Source organism: Sturnus vulgaris, chromosome 2 (assembly GCF_052056855.1).
Source record: "Sturnus vulgaris isolate bStuVul1 chromosome 2, bStuVul1.hap1, whole genome shotgun sequence".
Taxonomy (NCBI): domain Eukaryota; kingdom Metazoa; phylum Chordata; class Aves; order Passeriformes; family Sturnidae; genus Sturnus; species Sturnus vulgaris.
The window spans coordinates 73,802,621-73,824,284 of NC_142244.1; the positions used below are offsets into that span (position 1 = coordinate 73,802,621).

Here is a 21,664-nt window from a genome sequence, read left to right on the forward strand (position 1 = left end):
TGGTGATGGAAGATGCATGTATAAATAGCTAATAGAAGGTGCAGATGGTGAATTCAAGCCTTAATTCCACATTGTCACTCAGACAAAAGGGATTAGATTTCATTCAATCCTAGACATGGAAAGAACAACTGAAATTTTGATAAAGAATTGGATTGAATTATTTGGTTTAGCTGATTATGGACAATATGAATAATGTTTTTTAAAGTAGGACTATGTGGACCTGTAAAGGCTTATGAAGTACAAAAATGGACTGTGTGAAAGACAAGTAAGAAAAAATAATCATTAATCCAACTGCCACTTGGTTTAACTTTTTTATATAAGGTCCAGTTTAAATTCTGTCAGGATCTGTGGGCTGAAGGAGGTTGAAAACCACTGTGACAGAGGAACATTGGTTGTTATAATTGTTAACATCAGTTAAGAGAAACGAAAACAATAGTCCAGGAAGAAAAAGAAATATTTTTAATCAATATGGAAATTATAAAAGTCTTTTAGAATCAAACACAATTACCATCAATTAAGATTCTTTATTATTATTTCTGTATACTAGAGGAACTAAGCACCATTTTTTGACTTTCCATACACGTGAAAATGACCAGCAGTTATTATCAGCTTAATCAAGCAGCATAGTCCAAGGCTAACAGTCTTTTACATTTTACAGTTCATTTACCCCTTTAAAACTTCTCAAAGTTTTAAAGTGCATCTTGAAAACTAACATTGAATCTTTTTTTACCTTAGCCAATGAAGTCAAATCAATTGAAATCATACCAACCTGCACTTCAAGTATTGAAATCACAAATAATATTGGTGCATATATTCTCCATCAGCAGGAAAGCTCAGTCCTTCAGAAGTGGGATATTAGTGATTTTTACCAAGCTCTTTAGCAAAACACAGACAATCAGATTGAGAAATCTGTGAATTTGTACCGTAAATCTTGCAGCTTCATGGAAATGTGTTATTTTAATGAGGTAAAAAACACCGTGGAAAACACTTAATAGAAGTTAACTTAGAGCAAGGGAACATTAAGTTAACAAACAATAACAATATCTTTAGTCCTGGCCACAAAGGTCAATTCTTATCAGAGCTTCCCCTGAATGGATGCCGGTAGGACTAGGTTTTCTAACAGATTCTTCTAAAGATCACTGAAGATAATTTTTCCAATCTGTTTGAGAACTGAGATTTTTTTATTGACTACACTCTACTGGTAGCTTTCTACTGCTTTTTAAATTAAGGGTTTACTGAGCCACATGTAAGAAAATTTACTCTGACTCAGAATGCATAGGAGGATATATTCTCAGTAGCTCTGCCAGCCAAAGCTGTGAGAGCATCCCAGAAGGCAAAATATAACCACTTTGGTAGCAGCTGATGTTCATATTGAGGATTTAAAATATTCTCTGTAAAACTGATGAAAAACGCATAGCCAATGAATGATTAAAAACTAAAATAGAAATATTCCCCACAAAATGAACAAGAATTTGAACTGTGTTGAAATCAACACAGATCCTAGAGCAGTAGTGATAAACACTGACACTGAGATGTACCAGTTAACACACAAATCTGAAGTAAGTTTTCTCAGGAATCGCTCCATGATGTCAGGCAACAGAATGCCATACATTGACATACCAAAGAAAGAGACATTTGAAAATCTTCAGGTAGGCACACTGTCATTTAAATAACTAAAAGCCCAATAACCATACTTTCACTCAGTAGACAATAATCCTATGAATTCCTTACAAAGAATTTCTTGTGGCTGCAACAAAGGATGTGCACTTAAAAAGACCATATTTGACCAAAAAATCCCAACACTGAGAGAGACAAAATGTGAAAAACATGATCCAGCTCAGGAAATCCTCTTAAGTGAAAATGAGAGGGAAAATTGAAGAATATGAGGAGGAATATCACCTCTGTTTTTGTTGTTATTCCTTTTCTTTAAACATCTATGTCTCCTGCTATGTGACCAGTGTAATGGTGACCCTTGCTTTGATTCGCTGCCTTATTCTTATAGCTTGTGGGGCAATCTAAACAAGTAATAGCAGAAAATCAAGCACAGTTCTCTCAAAATCTGCATCTAACTCCCTTGAAGGAGTTTCCTTCATTTCCCAAATATATCTGCTAATTTAAAATGCATAAGAATCATCAGATTCTTACATGAAGTGAGCTGTAGACAGTAATACCTTGGCTGCACCAGACTGTCACAAAGCAGCAGAATATCTTTTTAGACTTTATATGCTGAGATTTATTTTTTACATGGAAACACACCTTTTATAGAACAAGATGACAATGTATTCATTCTATTGCTGCATCTCTCATTCTGAAGTAATTTCTCACTTGTTCTGTGCACTAAAAGCATGTTCTTCTGTTAATGCTGACTGTGTAATACTTAACAATGTGAGTAACTACCAAAAATGAAATCATCATAAAAGTCCTATTTATAAAAATCTGTTCTATTGTGGAAGAGATGACACTGAGGAGAAAAAAAAAGAGAAAAAAAAATCTCTGCGGCTTTGATGTGGCTAGCATTGATACACGAGGTTTAAGAAGAATTTCAAAATTTCAGAAGTAAACTGAAGATAAACACAGAGAAAAGATATCTCCACTTTTAGTATTTTGCTGTTAAGGGCATTTCAAAATAATCTCTGTGTTTTTCAAAATAATCTCTTTCATCACTTTGCCAGTAGAGAAAAGAGTTAGGTTTTTGCATTTAGCATGGAAAAGAAGCAAAGCATTTAGTTAAATATCTTGCAGAATTTGTGACTGTAGCTTCAGTTTAAAACCAAGCTGATTATTTCAAGCTGCAGTTTAATCTGTGTAAGCATCTATGACATAGAAAAAGGTCCAAACTCTGTATTTAATGGTGCTACCTGGACACAATTCAAATATAAACAACCTCCTACCAACAAACAGTGACTTTTCCCAAAATTATGATGCTAGAGATGGATTATCTATAAATGTTGTGATGAGAATTCAATAGACTACCTAGGGCAAGGCAATCTCTAGTGAAAATCTAGACTCTCCAGAAAATACAGTAGTGACTTGGAAACAATCTTGTCTATTGATTTGTTGTGCAAAAAAAAAAAAAAAAAAATTATAAAAGCCCTATGGATAATTGTTTAAGCCAAAAGAAACTTAAACAAATTTAAAAAGTCAAATGAGTATATTTTGTTCTTACCCTTAAAATAAATAATTGCAGAGTGATTAAAGCTAGACATGGCTCCATTGAGTCTAGATTCCCAGGACAGAAAAGCTCAGCAGATACCATGGTCTGCATTTTGATGCCTAATGTCTCTAAAGAACTCCTTGCAATATTTTCACATTAATTAAAAGCTACAGATATTGCTACCATTTTTGTTGATAAATTTGCACAGGGAAGTTTTAATAAAGCCACTAGAAGAAGACAGCATGGAGATCAATCTTGTAGAATCCCATACCATTGGAGCCAACGGCTGGATGGCTGTGGAGAAAACCAAATATTGGTAATAACAACTCCGAGAAAGAATAACTTGTGGCTGCAGAAGGAGGCCATGTGCAGGCAGAGGCAGCATTTTTCCTGGACAAATGTCCTTGCACTTGTTTCTGGAAATAAGCAAACCACAGTACTGTGCAAGTGCAGGAATGAGGCTGAAAAGTGGGCAGGGAATGTAGGAGGGGTCCAAGATCACCAAAGATCACCTCTGAAGCAATCCACCCAATTTCCAGAAAGGTTTGTAAGAACAGACTGCACATTATAACTAAATTGCACAGAAAGTGAGAAAGTTGTTTTTAGAGCAGGGAAAACTGATCTACAAGTCACTTTTTTTCTTTTCTTTTCTTTTCTTTTCTTTTCTTTTCTTTTCTTTTCTTTTCTTTTCTTTTCTTTTCTTTTCTTTTCTTTTCTTTTCTTTTCTTTTCTTTTCTTTTCTTTTCTTTTCTTTTCTTTTCTTTTCTTTTCTTTTCTTTTCTTTTTTTCTTTTCTTTTCTTTATTATTTTTTCTCTTATTTTTTTCTCTCTTTTCTTTTTCCTGCCTTCCTGTTTCCTCTCCCCCTTCCCTTCCCCTTCCCCTTCCCCTTCCCCTCCTGTGTATTTCATCTATTTTTTTAATATGTGTTTCTCATCTTACCCCATTATCCAAAACCTACTGCCACGTGATTACCCACAGCTGTGTGTTTATATAGCAGGTCGGGGACTAATTCAGAGGACTTTGCCTATTTTTAGTGATTATAGGGATAACCTAGAGAACTGCTCTTAACAGCTTAGCAGATTATCTGTGTAGAGACAAAGAAGAGCTGTTACACAAAGGTCTCTGGGAAGACCAATAGATGTGCTAAATCTTAGCTGTGGCCAGAACCTGAGAGTGGAATGTATAGCATGAGGCACACATGGAGTGAATTTGGCATTGCTAGTATTGCTAGAATGCATTTCAAAAGTGAAAATACATAGTTACAGATAGATAGATAGATATATGAGTACACATAAACACACACACTTCACAGGCTGGTGGAAAAAAAAGATTTGTGTTTCATTCCTACTTCAGCATCACTGGCCTGGTCCCGATGAGTTAATGTTTGTTGTCAATATATCTTACAAGGTAAAATAAATAGCAAGCCAATGCACCATGAGGGAGCATTCTGTGACTTCAAAGTAAAAGAGGTCAGTCAATACATTTTACTGAGGTCTTTGTGTTGTTTTCAAAGAATGTAATAGTTGTTTAGGATGTTTTGATCAATAAGTTTGACACACTGAGCATTTCAAACCATATCAACTGCCTACAAGTCTCAAAAAGGATCTCTGTTCTTTTTCTTATACATAAGCCCCTTTTGTCCTTAGTGAATGTGACAAAGAATTTCAGTATTTCTATGGTGATAGCTGTCTTGCTTTCACAAGATTGAGAATAACATATTCTGCAGTATATCTGTTTTCTGCACAAGTCCATGAGAGATGTCATTTATTAGATTTATATTACCCATGGGTATGATTAGTACTTTCCTCAAACATGGATGCTACACCAAAGAAATTATTTCCTAAATGGGTTGAAATGTAGAAGGAAAAAATGGAGGAAAAAAGTGTAGAATAATTCCTTAAGAATAATTCCTTATGTAAATTTAAGCTGCAGCAAGGGTAACTGAGGTTCTTCTTTAAGGATTCCTTGGGACAGATTAGAATGAAAGGATACAGAATGATCAGTCTGTAAATACATAAACAGTTGTGTGAGTGAGCTAACTGTGTAAGAGAGGACACTGCATGATATAAACAACTATCTGCCCCGTGCAGGGTCTGCTTCTTGCCAGCCTTCTCCCTTATCTGGCTCAAATCTCAGCTTGTAGCCTCTGGTGGTGGGTACTCATCCTCTCTGTTTTATGGGGATCAGAGCTTTCATCACCACACAAATAAAACTCTCTTCGTCCCCTCTGATTGGGAGCTAGGTGGCACAAAACTCAGAAAAAAAAAAAAAAAAACAAAAAAACAAAAAAAACAACAAAACTCAGCAAAGCACCCTGCTGCTTTTGCAAATGGCCAATTGCTGGAGTCAGTAACCATTAACATTTCAATCCCTCACTCAGTGTTGCTTTTTTATCTTTTCTCATGGTATATTTTTTCCCCATTTTTCTGCAAACACAGAGCAATGTATACTAACACATTTTTTATATACGTGTGTGCTTTACATTCTTCCTTCCTGCATTTTTTAACTAAAATATTATATGCTAATCCACACAATATTATTAGGCCATTTTGAGAGTGTTTTGAGAGCTTCTTCTTATATGTGAGTGCATATACAAACATATATACGTGGTATATATACATTAATAGCTTAAACAAATGCCATACAATTTCAGTGCCATTTCAAGTATCCTAGAGCTAGGATATTCAAGGGCTATGATTTTCTCTTAAAACTTGTGTCATCAACATGTCACATTAGTCAAATGAAATCTTTCATGTACTAGAACATCTAAAAGGATACTAAATGCTTATCGGTGATTTCTTCCCTTAATTTTTGTTCAGCACAATGGGACCTCAAGCAACTAGCTCATATAAAGGCATTGTGGACACATGAAGTCACGACCTGCTGAGTCCCACCAGCTGCCTAATCACAGATATCTAACGCCATTTAATGTGCTCAAGTTGTTCCTCCTTTTTCTAGCTAGCATTTCTGAAGGGGATGAATCTCCTTTGGGTGCTGTGACATACAGATGAATCCTAAACAGGTAACTTGGAAGCTCAATATTATCTCAAGCATCTCATGTGGGTGGGTATTTTTAAAATTGAATTATCATCCCTGAAGTCTTTGTTTGGTAAAGATGATACCAATCAAAAAGGAAAGGGATGTGAGATACAGATATCCATTCTTTTTCTGAAGTTTACTTGTTTCTTCTATGTTTTTAAAATTCTGTGAACCTTCAGGCAGTAGAACAGCTGTGTTTATAAAAGAAATTTCCATCTTTTTCATCTTCTGGGAATGAGTCTTTTAATTTATCATAGAGAGATAGAAAGAGATGAGCTGTATTCTGAAGGTGTCTATTTTTATTGACTAGATAGAGAGCTTAAGATAACTCACTCAGGCTTAAATAGGTATTTCTATACTTCTAAATTTATGACAGACTAAATTTTTTCTTTGCCTACTTTCCTGTTTTCCCAAAGAAAAATTGCACTGTATGGCTGTAGAATTTCCAAGGCTACCTAGGCTCTCTTCACTGGTGAATGGGAACTGTCAGGTCCAAATGAGTAAAAGATATTGGGGTATGGTTTAGACTTGAAAGATTTCTTTCTCATATTTTTTCTGCAGAGAAAAATCAGGGCAAACTGAAATTTATAAAAAATGAAAAGAATGTGATTTTAAGGAACATATCAAGATTGGATTACCTTTCAATTGCTTCTTCAGTCACACAGATCTCCATAATATTGAAACATCAGGCTTGCTTATGAAACAAAAATACAGAATTTCCTCATTCTTAATTTACATTCAGTCTTACTCCGTTTTTAATAAAGTGGAAAGTACTTACCTAGTCTAGCTAGTAATTAGTAAAACTACAGAGTTAATTAAGACTTTCATTGTTTGTCTTCATTGATAACTGTAATGGTAATACGTTCTTCTCTTTTACTTGCCTGATAAGTCAGAAAGATTGCTGCAATAATAAGAAAAAGAGAGAAACTCTGCTGCAGGCAGAAGTAAACTATTACTACTAAAGTTTTCTTTAAAATCCAATGAACCAAAATTAAATTTAATGAAAGATGCTTGTTCATGTACAATGAAAATAAGTTTAATTTGGAGCAAATTTAGAGGAATTTATGTAAAGTAAGTGCCTACAGTAGTACACAAGGAAATTAAAATTGAACAAAAAGACTAGAAAGAGGAGAATGATGGACACAAAAAAAATCATAAGAGATGGTTCCTAGAGTTTGCTTTGCCCCATACACTGATGAACCATGAAGAGAAAGGAGAATGATTACTTCAGAACACAATTGAAAATCATTTAAATACTCTACTATAAATGCATTTTTTCAGACCCTTCCTCTCTCATCATCTTCCTCTTTCATGACCAGAAAATCAAATAAATATATAGTGACTTTCTAATTAGTTGAGGGTTTTTTGTTGTTTTTTTTTTTTCCTTTTCTCTCAGCCCCCACAATTGACAGAGAATTTTCCAATATGTCCAATAGCAACAGCTCAATTACTGCTAAAACAGGTGTTCTGCCATTGCAGTTAAGTAGCAAAACTCTAATTGGCTCAAAAATATGCTTTATAGGATCTTCTTTTCTCCTTTTAGTTAAAAAGTCATCAGGTAGAATAAAAGAAAAGTCATCGTAAGAATAAAAGAGAAGTGTCAGTCTTCAGGACAGATAAAAAGAAGGAAGAGGGCCTTCAAGGAAAGAGAAAAATTTCTGTTAAACGGAAGAGATTGAAAGTGCTGCAATCTATTATTCCTTTTACCAGTGATGTTTACACATTATAGCACTAAAAAATCACATATGTTTCAAAGTAATAATGATAAGTAAATGAAAATTATAACACATTTTTTTGTGGAGAAATTTTCCTGCACCTGAAAGTGTTGCAATGCTTTCTTTATTGAAAGACTGTGGTAATACCTATAGAATGACTTCTTCATTAAAAGACTGTAGTAATATCTTCGACAAGTGCATTGATTTGAAAAAAAGAAAACCTTAAAATAAATTAAAAGACTGAAACAAAATTTATTTGTATACACACTCATGTATACAATAACTGCTTTTAACTATAAGCATAACCCCTAAAATATCTATATTTTTCCTATTCCCAAATCTATTCCTACATGAATTTGAGGGTTTTCTTAAACAAAAAAGATAAATAAAGTATGTCGTGTAATCTAATGTAAATAGCCTGAAGGTAAAAGTCCCGCAATCCCACAAAAGATCAGTTTTTATTTCCTGTATCTATTTGCTTTATTTGTCAGTGAATAGTGACAACAGTGAATAGTGACAAATATCATAATAAGTTTAAAACAGAGTGAAGTGTGTAAGGAAAGAGATATTTTCTTTTTGGCCACAGGTAATTATAAACTATGTCAATAGCTGAAATGAAAGCTGCCTGCTATTTCGTGTGTGTAAATCTGAAATGAATCAATCCTTTAGACTTACCAGTGTAAATAAAATATATATTTAATGCATAAACAACATATTTGCTTTTTGTAATAAAATTGCAATTATTTTTTTCTAGAATAATTCCAAAATAAAGCAATTCTTTCTGCTGAGACTCCATTTTGCTTTAATGAGAAAATCATGTACTGGATTCTTTTTCTTTCTTAGCCCTTCCTTTCAATGACCAACAACAATAATTTTGATAGAAAGAGATACAGATTTCATCAGGGATTTAATTGCTGTTGATGAATACTGTAAATAGTTGTGACACAGTGTAAAATGATGACATGACTGATATAGTAAACAAACAAGAGAAGAACCACAGATACAGATAGTCAGAAAAATAGTAACTAATGAAACAGAAGTCAGTTAAACCTGAATATTTCCATAAGACAGGTTTGGGTTTTTTTTGGTTAAAATCAATGAGACTCCAATAACATTGAAACTTAGAAGCCAAAACTATCAACAAGAAAAATGTGAGTACAGGCAAACAGGTACTGAGAGCTCTGCAAACTACAGGAGATTTAAAGACTGGAGGTTTGTGTCTAAAATCTCTCACTAGGCCTGAGGTTATGAACAAGCAGCTACTTAAATTATATCTCTCCCATACTACTCTGTTTTATTTAGGCTGGAAATGAATTTATGTATCTTGTATAATTGAAATTATACTGGATCTTGCTTATCAATATTGGCTTATCAGAAACTTTGTTTTAAGTTTTGAGATGAGTTATATTATATTTTGACTCAAGCTTTGGAATAGACAAGTTAGGCATTGTACTTAAAATAAAATTACTCCAAACCACCAAAATCAAACAATTCATGTCAGTTAATTTTAGATAGCTAAAAAAGAAAAACATTTTTTACAGAGATGGATTTCTCAGACTTATTTTGGATAGTGATTTTAGGATGGAATTATTTTTTATTTAGTCTGGATTTCTTTTTTTTCTTAAAAGGATAACTAGCCTTGACTTAATATTTAAGCACATGAGTTGCATGACCCTTTGTAAAGCAACTGGGTTCCCCCAATAGTCCATTAAGTTAGACTGATCCAAAGCATAAGCCAAACAAAGTTTGTTAAATGAACCACTGCCTAGAGCTAGCTGAAAGAAATGTTTGATGTTGATGAGTGTCCTTCAGCAGGCACTGAACTGAATGTGTGCATTTATCACAGGTAGCCAGTGCTGGTATCCATCAGTTATATAACAGGAATCTGCTAGGGTTCTGTGCTCAGAAATGTGAAACCTCAGTTCTGTTTCTCTCCAAAACGTGGAGGAAATTCAACCTCCCTGAAGTCCAGGAAAGGTCTTAACCATCAGGCTACAAGGCCTGGGAAAAGTTGTTGCCATTTCCTCTGTGTGAATCTGGATCATTATACAGTCAGGAATGTAGGAGTCACATAAAATTAATGGATTGCATCACTGAAAAATAACTAGATTATTTGCTTGGGAGAAAAGAGCTGTAGGGTCAATACAACATTTCTCCATATATTTTGAATTAATCAATCCCTACATAAATAAACAGACAAAGAGAAACTTAGAGTGTTATCTTTAATTGGTCCAGCCAACTAGAATGTTTTACAGAATAAATTATACACTTTTTAAAGGGTGTAGGCCGAATAAAAGGCCATGAAAAAAGTAACAAGGTTTTGGAAAGAGTATATAAACACCCTTACATAATAAGTACTGCCTGAATCACAAAGTGAGTCATAACACTGGGTACTTCACATTTAAAACAAGTTTATGTTTTTCATATCTGTATTCTTAAAAATATTCTGTGGTGCTTTTGCTTTCGTTCTTTTTCAGCACACTTTAATTAGGATAATCATCCAGTGTAGGAAATTACTCTCATTCAAATATACAGAAACTTGTAGAAACTGTTTTTTCAATTATTTGGTGACAACTGTGGATCATGCGTGTTCTCTTGCATTTCTGGCCGCTGATCCTCTCAACAGGGAAAGCTGTTAATACACATCACAGATCTCACCTCCTTGAACATTATTTGTCACTTCTAGCTGAATCTAAGGAGAATGTAAGAAGATGCACCCTTGGGTCTCACACTGAAAGGAAATTACACTGCCTCTAACCCCCAGAGCTGAAAACCCATACCCAATTCCTTACTTTAATGTCTGTGACTCACTTGTTTTTTCTTCTGCTCCTTTGAACCACTACAAGGGGAAATGACTTGGCATTGGGGATCCAAAATATGGTGGAATATGTCCTCCTTCACTATGGAAATATATCCATGGCAAGAAACAGGGAGAACACTATGCTCTTTACTTCATCAATTTGGTAGTTTCTGCAAAAAAGATAAAATCTCTTGAGATTATGGAAAAAAATATTGATAGCCTGCCCGATTTTGTTTTAATTTTTCTTCTTTCTATACAGAGGAGTGTGTAGGAAGAATATATAGTAATTTAGAATGCATTGGAGGGAGTGAAAGAAATCATACCATAGTAAGTAACTGTCCATACTCCACTAGGCAGAGTGGCTGGTAAAAGTGAAAATATTTTAGCAGTCTGAAATGAGTTTCCAGAAGTCATATTTCACCTTGCTAGTGTTTGAATAGAAGCAGGAAAAGACATTTCATTTCCTCCCCCTTTATCATAGAAGTAATTTATGAAGCTCTGCAACTCGTTGTGTTTTGTCACTTTTACTCTACAATCTTTTTTTTTTCTTTTCCCTTCCTTTGCCTTTCTATCTAAGAGTACTTCTGGCATGTATCACTGTCACAGGTTGCATGAGGATTAACCCTATAGACCTTAATTAGCTTCTCTATTTTATATTTTATTAAACCAAGAATCCAAAGATGGAAATTGTTCAAATTGTTAGGAATCACTTCACTTTATACTGAAGGCCTGATTTGCTTTCCTATTTCTTTCCCTCTTTAAATAAACCCCACTGATGAATATTCTAGCCGTCAATATCTGTTCTTAATAAAATTTTTTTTAGAGAGAATTGGAATCTCACTTCATGAGAACAACATTTTTTCATATGTTTTTAACAGAAACAATATCTATCTTTTGGAATAGCTGGACAGGAAGATGAACTAGTGCTGTGTGAAGTGCTAATGAACAGCAAACATAAAAAGGAAATTGACAGACAGTGTAAATGGCAAAACACTTCCTATATAAATAAAGGAGAGATGTTCTAACATTTTTGTAATCTGCTGGAATTCTACACTTCTATCTATATTACTCCAATTTCTTTCTCTTCATACATATTTTGCCTGAAAATTGGAATTTGAAGTGTCTCTGAAGTGCTTTTTTTCCACCTGTCACAAAAAGTAAATGGAGTCTAAATGAGATGTATTCTTTGGTCATACAGATAACAGATAAATATACCAGACATTTGGGGTTTGTGTCCAAAAAATATCCCAGCAGGGTGGGACGTCAGAGAAACACACTAAAACTTCTCCACACATTTCAGAATGGATATTTGAGAACAAGTCTAGGAAAATGTAAAATTCAACATTCTAAAGAAATAGATAAATAGTATGATAGATAGTATGATAGCATAATAGTATGACAGTATGAGAGATAGATAGATAGATAGATAGATAGATAGATAGATAGATAGATAGATAGACAGCTGTGTGCATCATACATAGTCACACAAGAGAAAATCCAACAGAATATGGCATAAAATAAAAACAATATGGAAATGTAAACCCAATGATATAAGAATTCAGCTGCAACAGCAAGTGTAAAATTGTAGATATCCCATAAGATGGGGTGTAGCACTCTGACTTGACACAAGTAAGGCCACTGAGTCAGAAAATAAAGCCAGTGAGACAAAACCAGGATTGATGCAGCACTTCTACATTATTATATTATATTATTTATTTTTTATATTACTTTAGATGATGGTGATGATGATTATTACTGTTTAATTTTGCACTGATTTTACCTTGTCCTGGGTTAAAAAAAAATTAGAAAGAGGTATATTTAAATTAAATCTTCCTTATAATTCCAGTTCTCTTACATACATTACTGGATTACTTAGAGAAGCATGTGTTTCTTAAAGATGATTATACGAACAGATCTTAATGAATTTATCTCTATCCAAGCAGAGTTATGCTACAATGATAAAAAGCTAATGGCAAGAGTATAAGCATTAGTAAAAACTGTGGATATTTGTCTAAAGCACAAGCTGGGAAAATAAAAGAATAATGAATTCCCAAGTTCTTACACAGCATAATAAAATAAGATTTGGAACCATACAGCTGAGCTCTGTATACCAATGAATCTATATAGAATATTTCTGTGTATGAACCACCACAAGGTTCACGGTTTTGTAAGAGTATTCAGTAGACCAAATTTAAGTGTTCATTGTACACAATGGATTAAATTGTTATTCTGAAAAAATGAACTTTAAAAAAAGTATTGAGATTATTTTTGCCATGAAAATATTTCATCTTTATAAAAACTATTTCAATAGCAGAAAAAGGGATCAAAATCAAGGTCTATTTTCCTCACTTTTATTTATAATATATATAGAGAGAAGAACTAGGGGAAACAATTTCCTTCCCTTAGCAGATTACATGATTAAAAATACTTACTTGACCTTGAAAGGCAAATTGGTTTGTATCTTACAACTCAAGGCTGTCTTTTAGCTCAAATGTAATGCTTTAAAAAAATGGTACAGGTTCCATCTGTGGTTTTGATTTGCTCTCTTCTAAAAAAATCTGTTGTCGCTTCAATTTAGAATGTTGCCTTGCAATTTTATCACAAAATATTCACACTAAGCAGTCCTGTGTGTCAGTTAATTTATGCATACAGATGCTAGTGCACACACACACACACCACACACACACAAAGGCACATATTTTATACATTTCATTGCAATTATAAGACACGAATAACGTTTACTTTTGGCAATTATTTATCTCAAAGTGTAGGCTCAGAGTTGTCACATATGGGATTTTGCATGTCTTCTTGACCAGTGTCTTTCATGGCCAAAGCAGTAATTTTCTATTCAACACTTCAATCAATGGGTTAGGGGAAGTCTGTGGATAATGTTGTGAAAGGTGATTTTTAATCTTGTATTTTGAAGCTGAACTAATTTTACTGAAATTTCCAGTTGTGAGAAATGCACAGCACAGATTTAATGAGTTCAATGTGTTGATGCAATGAGGATGCATTTAGTATACTATAAATTCCAAGTGAATTTGGATTGCTTTGGTGTAGTAACTCTAATACCCTTTTGATGTATTAGATGACCTGCAGAACTGACTTGCAGTTCTTCAGAATGTTTTACAATTATAGCATATCCTCTATTTCAGGCTCAGTGTTCTGGAAATTGTACAGCATGTGTATGAATGACATGTGCACACATTTTTCATGGAGCTTAATAGACAAAAAGATCAAAGCTTCATGTATGCATTCACGTGATTCAGGTGCAATGACCCATAGCCATTCCCCACTTTGTGGTTTGTCATTGTTTCTGCCCTTCTTTTCACCTCTTATGAGATTAGGTTCCATTTTAATCTCTTCAATTCATCTTTCATGCACTAGGTGTTCACTTCCTTTAATTACTATTATGGCAACACAATCATTTTTTTTCTTTTCAGCAGTAATTGGTCTCTATTACATTATAATTTTTCATTGCCTAAATCCACCTGTTTTATTAGGTCTGTTTTATTTATTACAGTGAACCAATTTAACATCCTTTCAGTAGAATAGATTTAATACCAAGAAAAAAAAATCTCCAATGCTGGAATCCAAAGTTTAAGATTTAGATATAAAAAAAATACAGCTGGGCACCTCCCTCACCCACTAAATTGATAAAGCTGCATTTAAACCTCAGAAACTGTGTACACGACAGATTGTTGCTATGGTAGTAATGCTGTTCTTTCTCATCAAACCTTTCCCTTGAGTGCTAGGTTGCACTTTGTTTGCAGTTTCTTCTATTTCTTTGTCAGTTCTTGGCATTAGGTCACAGTAAAAAAGAATTTTAATCAGTATTTCCCACTGAATGAAATAGGGATGTATGTATACTATATCGTAATTCTATTAGCAATTATATTGATGATGAATATTTCTTCCTGTTTTTTTTCTCGAGCATTAAGGCACTTCTAAATTCTCCCACTGTATGTTTTCCCCAGAAGACCAAAAAGAATTTTTTTTCTAGTTTGCAAATCAGTCCCAGACTGGCAACACTATGAAATCACAAAGCATGCCATAAATACAGATGAGGAGAGTTATTGTAGACTGGTGCAATCACAGACATCACCTTCCCATCTCTTTTCCTTTTTCTTCTATCATCTGAGTACAGAAGCCTCTTCTTAAAGCAACACCCATGTACTGTTTAAGTGTTTTAAATGTACGTATCTTGCTTAAGTATCTACCCTCACTGGGTGCTCTCTAGATAAACAGAAATCTTCATGATGCGTAGTCACAAAGGTGCAATAGACTGCAACTATCCATAGCAGGACATGATCACCGTGATCTTTAGTGATCAAAGTCAAGGAATCCAAGATAAGTAAATTTTAGTGGGTTTTTTAGAAAATCAACACGGCATAAAAGGAGAATTCACATTAAAAAGAAGTCCTTTTAACTTAAACTGGAAAGTATCTTAAAGATACATTCTTTTCCATACAATAAATAGGTTATTAATAAGCAACTTTAATTTTTTTTTAATGGATCCATTAAAAAAATATAATGACACAAAACTGTCTCTCAAGCTGTGTGTACGTAACCATCTGCAGGTCTTTTTCACACTGATTATTCATAAGCCATTATCTGAAAAGCCATTATCTGAAAAGCCTGACACTGCAAAAAGTGTGTATGAATGTTTCTTCAAGTTTCAAAGTATGTCAAATGTCCTTATGTTGTCAAACCTTCAGGAGCATCATGGTGATGCCCTCAGCTAACTGAAAATCTCAAAATTGTTACATTTTCCTTGAATTTTTCTTCTGATTTTTTTTTTTTTGCTGATTTTTTTACATTTGTCATGAGCTGCTTTTAACTCTTCCAGATTTCATCAGGAATGGAGTTTTCTCTTTCTTTCTTCCTTACTTCCTTTTTCTTTATTAAAATTCAAAAAGAATAAAGGATATCTGGTGATATTCTTCTTCTTTCACTTCTCAGATCCAACCACATGGGAATATTAATTTATTGTTTTCCGGTGAGTGCAAAGATTAATATCAGCTACTAAATTATTAACTTAATTAAATCATTGGTTGCCTACAGGTCTGGATATACTGCACTATGTAGTTTACATACTCCATGCTTTTAATCTCCTCTTAAAAGTTACTTCGGGAAAACCATCCCCCTATGTAGCTGGCAAATTTTTATTTTTACTGAAATAGTATACAAATTAAAATATATAAATATGTTTTTACCTAGATTAGTAGACTTTTTGCAGTGATTTTAAGGTTTTTTTATGGCTTTCACGTGACCCCACAGCTTTTTAAATTTAGGACATTTGTTGTAACTGTTCTGCAAGCAAAGAAAACAACCAACTAAGACTCATGACTATAGAGAAACACAATAATACTTCCCATTTTTCCAGATACAGAATGTAGAATAAATAGAAAAATCTCCTTCATTCATAAATTATACTTTTGGTTTGTTTCCATTCATTTTTCATACCAATGAATTTATTTTATTTTATTTAAACCCATTTCATAAGATAGCTGTCTGTTACTTCTAACTTAGGACAAGGAAATGTCAAAATTTCTTTCAGTTCATCATTCTATGACAATGGTAGCACATCTTTTAATGAATTAATTATTACCCTAAAGACACTTAAAATGTAACTACTTATACAGTTCTATCTTCTTTGCAGTCTTCTTGCATGCTTGAGTCATACTATATTATTCAGATGACAGAAAAGGCACTTTTTGCCATTTATCCTTTCTAAATTATTGGTTTTTTACATGAGCACTTTAAACATTTTAGAATGCTAGTCCTCTTGGGTGTATTCTAACGAATTTTTTCTTGCATGGAAAATGTAGTATTTTTTGTACCTTTATTGTTTCTGTGAAGTTATCAGTGTAACCAAGACATCAAATTATATTATTGATTTATAGTTCAGTGTACATTATCAATTATAAAACCAAGTTTATATTTGAAAAGACAGTGAAGAGTCATTATTTTAAAAATAACATTCCTTTCAGTTTATGCTATTTTAGTGAAACTACATTGTCTCCTAGAAACAAAGCTCAAAAAACTGAAATATCTTGATTTTTTTTATTTGAGTAGCAATATAAATTTGCAAAAACAATAATTTCCATGTGAATTTATTTTGTTTTCTGCTCCCTAGAATTTTGACACAAACTTTTGAAAGTAAAAGGATCATGCCTCAAGTGTGTTGTTTTTGACATTTTTACTTCTATTCAAAGCATTTCTTTAAAAATGCTGACGGTTTCAACATTGTGACAGAATGTATACACATTTACAGAGCCTTTTTTTATTCCTCTGGACAGTGACTCACTCTTGTAATTCATCTGCAAAGATGCTAAGGAGTGCCATTAAAGACTTCTGATTTTGATCAGTCATTTAAATATATTAAAAAGTAAAATAACTGGGCTTTTCCACTCATTTTTATAAATGAATGACAGGCTTCCCCCTGTTGAAGTAAATACTAAAGTCCCTTCTGAATTTCTGAAACACTTCTTCTATCATGCATAATTTACCTTAATATGATGCGCTGATTGAGACACATTTGATGTTACACTACAAAATGTATTCACTTCCTACATAATTCTACACAGCCACTCTTCCCATTGTAAATATTAGATTTCATTATATCCTTAGTCTAGTTTAGGATGAGGCTCACAGTCTTCAGTCTGTTATGGGTATACTGCAGCACTTCATAGTAATTCTTTCATTTCTTGTATTTTATGAAAAATTAGTCCTTTTTCAAGTAATAGATGCAGATGTAGCAAATTTCAGAAAGCAGAACAAAGGGGAACTTTAAGAGGGGAATCCAGGATCCACTACTATAAACTGTCATTGTATGGGCTGACTATCACGTATTCATTTGTCCATCAGATTTCCATCTCAATCAAATTTCCATCTCTAGCAGCAGTTTTCTGGGGTGTTTTTCACTCAGATATGCACCACTATCACAAAATAGAAACTATTTTGTACCAGCAGTGTCAAATTTACATCACATGTATGGACAAAGTAAAGCATACTTTGAGGCCCACATTTGCATTCAAATTAAGCAGTAGCAGCCCCATCTCCTTATTCTTTTGAAAATGAGATCAGGAAATAGTGGAACCCTTTCTTATGATAATTTTTATTCTTGTGTTATAAAAAGACTAAAGTATCCATTATCTATGAACATATTTTGGACTATGATCAAATCAGTTCTTACTCTGGGTAAATTACATAGATGAATTACATCTGTTTTTCAATGGACAACATGTTTCCCAAATCCTATATCAGGTATTCCTATTAACATTTTCCATTGATATCTTATTTTAATAGCCTTTTGGTCAGTGGTCTGTTGATTTTGGCTTTGTTTGCTTATTTGTTTGCTTGTTTTTGTTTGGTTTTTTTTCAGAATGTTTACTATTCATGCAGATAAATATAAATATAAAATATTTCTTATCAAGACAACTATTATTTTTTTGCCACATAGCAAATTTATTTGCATATGTCTAGTGTATCTGTAGTATTAATGACTTTTTTATTCCTTCTTACCGAGCATCTCTACTAACATTATTGCTTCACTTCCTCTGAACACACATTAAGAAATTTATGATTGACTTTACTTGTGCTGTCCACAGAATTTTTTCCCCCACTGATATTTTTTGCTGTCCTTATCTATAATTTAAGTTACACCTACGGAATAAAATATTGAATTATAAAATCACAGGAAAAGAAAAACTTTCTGAAGGGGTCTACTGAAAGTAGTCCTCTCTTTGAACCTCCTGCTCAAAGCCCAGTTAACCTTAAGATTAGATCAGATTATTCAAAGTCTTATCTAGCTGTTCTCTGAATATCTCCAAAGATGAAAATTCGACAGTATCTGTAGACAAATCATTCCACCGCTTAACCTTTCATATTGTATTTTGTTTGCTTTGTTGTCCCCACCCTTTTATTATATAAGAATTTCCCTTTGTGTACTTTGTGGTCTCTGTCCCTCGTTCTTTCACTGTACATCCTCAAAATGAGCCAAACACTCTTTCCTGTTCTCTCTAAGCGGTACAAGACTACTATTAACTCACCCTTTAAATATCTCTTCCTCAAGCTGTTCAGCCACTCCTCATGTCATACGCTCTTTGGTAGCTCTTCACTGTACTATCTTCAGTTTGTCACTATCTTTGACGTTTTAAATGTGACAAAAAACAGAAACGTGTTTCTTTTCTGCTTTGGTTTTCTGTTTACGTTTCCCAGTTCAAATTCAGTTTACACATTTAATCCATCTTTTCTTAAAACATCTTCGTATGTTCCTCAGTCTTTCCTGTCACCACTTTTACAGAATAGCACCGTTATAAACATACAAGCTTGATCAGCCATATCATAGAATCATGGCTTGTGTAGGAAGGCACCTGTAAAGATCACCTAGTCCAACTCTCTCTGCCTTGGACAGGGACAGATTTTACCAGACCAGGCTGCTTAAAGCCCCATCCCACCCAACCCTGGACAACTCTAGTGATGGGTCATCCACAGCTTCTCCAGGCAATCTGTTCCACTCTCTCACCAAACTCTTTCTGTAAAAAAATGCTTTTATGTAACCAATGAAAATCTAACTGCTTTCAGTTTAAATTTAATTTAATACTTTCCCTGCCAGTATTGACCTTAGTAAAAAATTCTTTCTCAGTTTTTCTTATAAACTCTCTTCCTGTATTGAAAGACATCAGTGAGGTCCCCCTGGACCCTTCTCTAGGCTAAATACCCCCTACTTTCTTCCTAAGATAGATGCTCCAGCCCTCTAATGATATTTGTTGCCCTCCTCTCAACCTTCTTTAACAAGCCCATATATTTTTTTTGTATTGGGGGCCCCACAGCTGGATGCAGTCCTGTGCATTGGGGTCTCATCAGGCTGGAGCAGAGGCGGAAAATAACTTCAAACTACTGGCCACACTTCTGAATAGCCCTGGATAAGATTGCCAGTGCTTCTGGGAATAGAAAGATGTTGTGCAACAGTTATTATTTGGGGAAAATAAAACAACAAAAAAGCAAGGTGATGTGGGTCATAAATAACTTGTATTTATCAAAGGAATTTTTAATGACAGGTCATCATTCCAAATTAAGTATGATAGGCTGACTCGACGGTTTAAAGCAAAAACTGTTTGGGGAGAAAAAGGGGAATTAAGGCCAATCAAGAAAACAATGTGGACTCAAATCTAGAAACTCTTCTCTGATTCTTCAAATTCTACTTTCATAGATTCTAAGCTTTAACAACAGTTCCTTCCAAACTAGGAATTATGGCAATACGTGAAATAGAAGTTTGAGATTTTACAACTCTTTAGTTGAAAAGTGTCTGGCATTTTGGCTTTTTCTTGTACTTTAACTGAAACATGGTCTAATTCCTCAGCAGGAGATATCAGGTAACAGATAAGCAGCAGAAACTTCAGAGTCTTTCCAATTTCTTCTCTGACAGCTGCATTTCAGAAGGCAAATAGCCAGCACATTTAATTCTTGAAAGAACTCTTCTATCCACTTATTTTTGTAATGGAGGTCTGGACATAGTTGTACTGTTGCCTTACCTGAAATGGTCTGTGAGCAGTACCTGGGAAAGTCTCTGACTGCTCACTTTTGATTTCTGGCTCTGCAGGTATCTCTGAACAATTTTGCTTGTATTCATATCCCAGCTTCAGCCACCACCTCAGGAAACCTCATAAACAATAAAATCGTATGCTAACAGGTATAAGGAAAACTGTGTGTTTTGACATCACTGTATTAGCCCTCATGCAATATTTTTTATCCCTTCATCATCCTCATTGATTTTTCTACCCTTCTTGCTTCTAGACAGAAGCCATCACCAGCACAAGTCTTTCTTCTCAGGTATTATGTGTCCTGACTGGTGCTAAAATCCTTCAAGAGTGCATCTCTCACCCACTCACCCCACCAACCCCTGGCTGCCCCCGGGGGCCCAGGAGGAGTGGTGGAAGTTTTCCCACAAGTCCCATGACACAAAGAGTTATTTTTCCCCCCACTCCACAGTCCCTGAATGAGCAGCAGCTCTATCTTGGGGGCAGCACTCACATGAGAACTGGGGGAACCAGCTCCAGCCATCTACAGCCACTTCCAACTGGCCAAGTCTGCCCCAGCTAACTGAGAGAGGCTTGTTCTGCTTCTGCCAAGGCTGTTCTGGAGCCAGGGACCACCAGGGACAGGGGATGGTACAAAATAATTCCAAGCATATCTTTATACATGAAATATGCTTCAAGATAGAAGAACAATTTTAATGCCACAGTGTCTTAATTAGGAGCTACACACAGGGTGAACTGCTGAAGTCTGGATCAGCTTTAGGACTTATCAGTTTAAGATTTTAAGCACCTCTAGCAGAAAGACAGTAATGCTTATTTCAGAGAGCATTATACGTGGCGTGTTGTAATCCCACATGAGACTTGTCAAAAGCTTGTCACTTTTCCTATTAAATTTCAGGTGTAATATCTTCACTGTGTAAAGGGCCTAGGCATGGCATTGAGTCCACCAGAGTGGGTGGTATATATTGCCCTATAATTAACGTGAACTATTTATTTCAGTATGTGAAACAGAACAAGAGCTTGCAGCTTGCTTTCTGCTTAATTTTGTGGAGCAAAGGGAGCATTTGGAACAACAACGAGGGCAGTGGTTTTAATTTTGAATACTCATCCTGAGTTTCCCAGAAGGGGGGGAGTGTGTAGATAATCAGTTTCTTACCGAACCATGGTAGCAGTTCTGCTTTTGAAAAATCATAAGACTTTAAGGTTTATATGAAACAAAATTTTCATAAAACAACTTTAATTGAAGCAAATTACATCATTAGTCTACATTTATCACCATAATATTTGACAATGAAATAATTACCATTATGTGGAGGTGCTAAGTAATGTTAGTGAATTAATTATGTCAAAGCATCCTTGTGAGTAGTATTTTAGAAAATAAAGTAAATCACTTTTTGCAAAAAGCCATGTTTT

General features: G+C 34.3%; 1 long non-coding RNA gene across 3 annotated transcripts in view; it reads left to right on the plus strand.

The window, feature by feature from the left end:
• LOC148224853 (uncharacterized) overlaps positions 1 to 21,664 on the plus strand; it is a 218,338-nt gene that overhangs the window by 26,388 nt on the left and 170,286 nt on the right. The gene's annotated exons all lie outside the window — the stretch shown is intronic.